The sequence below is a fragment of the Pinus tabuliformis genome, chromosome Q (genome assembly GCF_031772625.1).
Source record: "Pinus tabuliformis cultivar Carrire ecotype Pingquan chromosome Q, CPIR1, whole genome shotgun sequence".
Taxonomy (NCBI): Eukaryota; Viridiplantae; Streptophyta; class Pinopsida; order Pinales; family Pinaceae; genus Pinus; species Pinus tabuliformis.
This window is the reverse complement of record NC_142296.1, coordinates 270,481,113-270,486,611: the sequence shown is the minus strand read 5'-3', so window position 1 is coordinate 270,486,611 and position 5,499 is coordinate 270,481,113. Positions and strand designations below refer to the sequence as shown.

At 33.1% G+C, this 5,499-nt stretch overlaps 1 pseudogene; it reads left to right on the top strand.

Annotated features, from left to right (window-relative positions):
* Window positions 1-1,899: 1,899 nt before the first annotated feature.
* LOC149219239 (uncharacterized) lies at window positions 1,900-2,876 on the top strand (annotated as a pseudogene).
* Window positions 2,877-5,499: the final 2,623 nt, after the last annotated feature.

Below are 5,499 nucleotides of genomic sequence, written 5' to 3'. Positions count from 1 at the left end.
TAGATCTGACAGTGGAGGATGTGCTTATCATGGCCAACCAGCATGTTGAAGCGGAGCAGATAACAGAAATTCAAGATACATAGGCAAATTTTTGATAATAATAAAAAGTGATTTTCAGATTTAAAAATCTAAAATCAATAATAAAATTTCATTTTCCTTTTAAACAAAAAACTGGACCATTTCCATACCAATCATTTGTTGATCAATTCAATGGAGTTTTCCAAGAACTTGTACAGCTAGAATTTCCTCATCACATTAGTTGCATTATTGTTGTTTTGATACCACAATAATGGCAGAAGTGTCCTGAGACACACAATTTTATTAATTAGAAAAGAAATTACATATTAATTTCACAAGAGTTTACACACACACTCCAACACTATATATAAGCTTAATTTCCTAACCTATTCTAGTTATGGACTACTTATTAAATTAATAAGTGTCTATTTGAGGTTATGGACTACTTATTAAATCATAAGTGTCCATTTACAATAGATGTCATTCTAACCAATCTACTAACTCTATTCCTAAATTGAAGCCTAAAATACTACATTATTCTAAATGTCATATCTTTTACAACAATATTCTATTTCTAAGTGTCTCCAATATTTAATTAAATATTTTAAGTAAATAAATATTCTATTCCAACTTTGTGAATTATGAATTTTATATTTTGGATCAAGATCATTATAAGAAACAAAGTAATAGTATAAATATTGTTACAATACTCAAGTAAAGTTGAGAGATTATAAAGTTAAGGTTATAAAATTAATTTATAGTCTGCCATTTTTATGACCTTCCTTGTAAATTTCTTTGTAATTTGCCTAAAAGAATCCATTCATTTAAAATGCATTTTTTTTTATTAAATACAGCTTAAGAGATTTAATGCTTCACACTTCATAAATAAACTAATTATTATACAAGTTGTCTAATAAAATTTTATCCAATTGTTTTTCAAAAAATTATCAAGATTATAAAAACACAATGTAAAAGTAATTATATAATAATTGTATATTAAAAATTTATGATACATTTTTAAAAAAATTACTAACTACAAAAAAAAAAATATGAAATTATTGTAATTAAATCAACATAATTTTATTTTAAATATAAATCTAATATAAATCACAAATATTTAATAAATATTATTTAAATATTATTATTTATATATATATAATATATATATATAATTTTTAATTTCGATTTCGTAGGACAAAATTACACATCATACTAAAGCCAAAATAATTTGAGATATATATATCTATATATAAACTCCTGGAAGTATTGACCATCTCATGCAAAACATTACTGCTGTGAACTGACTGTAATCTACATGTGATGACCATCTCAAATAGCCGTTAACTGTCTGCTCAATAATAGAATTCTCATGCGCTCTAGCTCTCTAAATCCAGTTCTCTTCTACTTTCCTGAGTTCCAGACTTTGAGCAATGGCATAGTTAAACACACCGTGTCGCTGATCTGGATAAAGAAAAAGCTAAGTCTACCCGCAATTAACATAGTTAAGAACAACCACACAGGAATAAAACTCTCATGCACACTAGCTCTCTAAATCCAGTTCTCTTCTACTTTCCTAAGTTCCAGTCTTTGAGCAATGGCATAGTTAAACACAGAGTGTCGCTGATCTGAATAAAAAAAACTAAAGTCTCCGCGCAATTAAAATAGTTAAGAACAGCCGCACACAGGAACCACCCCGCGATTTCGTCCCAATCTTTTGTTTACGGGAAAGAAGTTGAGGTGTACCTTCTCACGCTTTACATTACCATTCCATCTATTTATACGCACGGGGCCAAGAAGACAATATTTATTCTTGCGTACCAAGAATTTTCCAGAGAAAGAAGAAAGTTTTGCTGGTGTCGGCGTCCGGAGCAGAGCAAAGCAATGGATCGAGAACCAGAGGATCTCCAGTCCCTTAGCTTCACGGGAATCTTTAAAGAGGCCTTCAAGATATTTCGCTCCCGTGCTAAATTGCTGGAGTGGCTCGCCCTGAGTCTTGTTCTCCCCCTCAGTTTTGCAATTCTGTGGGGCCGGTTGGTCATCCGATATGTGCTCTCGCATTGGAATGCGATGCCTACTCTGATGGAGACCACCAGCCCGGCCGGCCAGGGGATCACTAAGGAAAGGGCGGAGCTACTCATTCTTATGGCGGTCTATGCCATATTCGTTTTGGGCTTTTCGTTGATGTCTGCAGCGTCTGCGGTGTATACCATGGCCTCTATATATACGTCAAAGGAAATTTCCTACGCTTGTGTTATGAGCATCGTTGTGAGGGCTTGGAAACGCCTCGCCCTAATTTTCCTCGCGTTTTTCGTACTTGTATTCTTCCAGTTCGCATGCACCGTTGTATTTTTCAATATGGATTTGGCGGTCTATGAATTTGGCGAGTATGTTATAACCGCCTTCGTCGTCTGTGGGTATTTGTCTCTAGGCATGGTGAGGTACCTCGCCTGCTTTCAACCATGCCGGAGGACAAATCCGGCGTACGGCCCATAAGGAAGAGCAGGGATCTCAACAAGGGACAGCGGGCCATGGCCTTCTCGCTCGACATTCTTTACCTCTTATCCGTCGGAATTATTGGATGGGTTTTCGCGTATGCTGTACTTAACGGAGACCGCCATGGTGTGGGCAGTGCTGCGAAGGCCGTGTATTGCACAGTCCTTGTGGGGTTGCTTTCTTTTGTTCACTTGATGGGGCTGTTGACACAAAGCGTGTTTTACTTTGTGTGCAAATCTTACCACCATGAAAGCATAGACAAATCCTCTTTGTCTGATGACCTAGAAGGGAACCTTGGCGAGTATGAGCCTCTCAAGAGTAGCGACTCTCAATTGGAAAATCATGTGCATGCCTCCATAGTCTGAAATCTCAGTGCGATTTTGCTTATTGTAGGTATTTATGGCATTAGTTTCTTCCTTCTGTTTGTCCTTTCATTTGTCCGAAATAATCCTACCCTCCTTGAGGGTGACTAGTTTTACCGATTTCATTCCTTCGAAATACTCAATATACTTAATAATATGTAAGCGTTAGTTTAACTCAGTTCAGCTGTCCTGTAGTGTGTACAACTGTTCCATGATATGCGTTCAACTCACTGTAGAGATAGAGATGGGTTATAAATAAATTACAACATTGGGATGGGATGGTATCGATGATTATATTTATTAAAAAAAACAATTTAAACAATGAAGGGTTTTCCATAAATAGAGTTATTAAATATAAATAAATTATAAAAAAGTAGAAGATGATTTAAAAGTTATACAATATTTGTATATATATTAATATGAATTATCCAGCTTCATGTTTGGGGTGCATTGTTTTTATTGCATATCTTATTTGATTTTTTTGCGCTATCATGTTGTTATATAAAATTATGGTTTAACAAAAATAATGGTTTGTTTCAAGAATGATAAAGGAAATGTGAGTAATTTAACTTGTGTTGTAACCATTACAGGTTATCGAATTTTAATCATTCTTGGCATGTTTGCACCGGGTATTTATAAAATATAGTATAAGTCAATACTAGTAAGAAATTGTAAACCATATTGACTACTTCGCAACCAAATGCCAGCCATAAGATATGAATAATGCACACAATTTTATTTTACTTATTTATATGTTTGAACTAATATAAAACCACATCATTCTTTTGGAGTTGCAAAATCAATGTATTGCATAAAAATATTAATTGAACATGTTGTTTATAAAAAATCACAAATTAACAAATTAAACTGAAGTTTTATCTCAATTTTCTAAATAATATTAAAAATCTTATTTTTAAAGCCTTTAGAAGTGTGAGTGAACATGCTGATAAAATTAAATCCTTATAAGAGTGAACATGCTGATAAAATTAAAGCGTTAGGGTGTGAACATGCTGATAAAATTATTACATGATAATTGATGATGTGCTTTATAAGTGAGAAGAGGTAGATCGACATCATTTCACTTTTACCGAATTACCATTTTAAGATAAAAAAACATTCCTCATTCATCCACTATCCAATAATTATTAAAAATATATTAGGTCCTTCCTAAACCATAAAAAGGATCCATCAAAATTTTACCATCAATTAGTAGAAAACAAAATTGGTTAGGGTTTCCATATTCTTTTATTTTCCTCATTTAATGATTGTAGTACCATTTTCTATCACAATAAATAAATAGAGAAGAGTAACAAAAGTTTATTATTGAGCCTGATGGTAAACTTTATTTTGAGATCTATTTTACAATGGAAGTATTAATATTGAAAATTGATTATAAAGTATAGTATGATCTATTTTACAATGGAAGTATTAATATTGAAAATTGATTATAAAGTATACAATAAAATATACTTTAGGGCGACAATATAAATATTGAAAGTTAATGATAGAGCATGCATGAATACAATGAGATATATTTGAGGGTGGGAATATTAATATTCAAAGTTAATGAAAGAGCATGCATGGATATAATGAGATATACTTTAGGGTGGCAATATTAATATTCAAAGTTAATGATAGTGCATGTATGAAACTTAACACATGGGTTGTATTCAGTTCGATTTATTTTGAAATTATATATCGCTAGTTGGAGTGGTTAATCGAACAAGAAAGAAGAAATGAAATTGAATAACGGATTTGAAACCAAAAGAATGACACAAGTAAACACAAGATTTTATATGGTAAAACCAGGAAACATCCATGGGGCAAGCGATTGGATTTTCTATTAATAAACAATGATTCTTCTGGATTACAATAGTTTGGTTTTTCATCATTTTATCTGTTACATAACCGTTGTTTCGGTATAAAACCAACTTGGGAGCAAATACATTTTTTACACATATTTACAGATTTAGTTGTCAAATTCCAACAAACTCCACCTTCACAACAGTTTTCCTAATCCCTTGCCCATGCCTATTCATCATCTCTTCTTCAAGCCAAAAGAAGCTAAACACCATTGCATATTCTCTATTGTAACGGGCTTGGTGATTATGTCCCCTGTATGTACCTTCTTGAGAGATACTTTTCTCCCATTGATCACATGTCTCAGAAAATGATACCTTACATCTGCTTGGTATTGTTGTGATAAGTCGGATTTGTAGCCAAGTGAATAGCACTATGACTGTCACAGAGTACATTCACTTTCTCTTGCAACCTTCCAATCTCATCATGTAGACCTTTAACAAGATTGCGTCTTTACTGGCATCTAAAGTAGTTATATATTCTACTTTGGTAGTGGGCAACGCAATTATTTCTTGAAGCTTTGACATCTATCTAATTGCTCCACCTACAAGAGTAAAGAAATAACATGTAGTAGATCTCCTTTTGTCCAATCACTTGCGTAATCAACATCTACATATCCACAGATTGATCCTTCACTACCATTAAATATGATGAAATGGTCACTTGTGCCTCTTAGTTATCAAAGAACCCATCTCACTCCTCGCCAATGTTCTTCACATGGATTTTCCATGAACCTGCTGACAACTCCAACTGCATGTGAAATGTT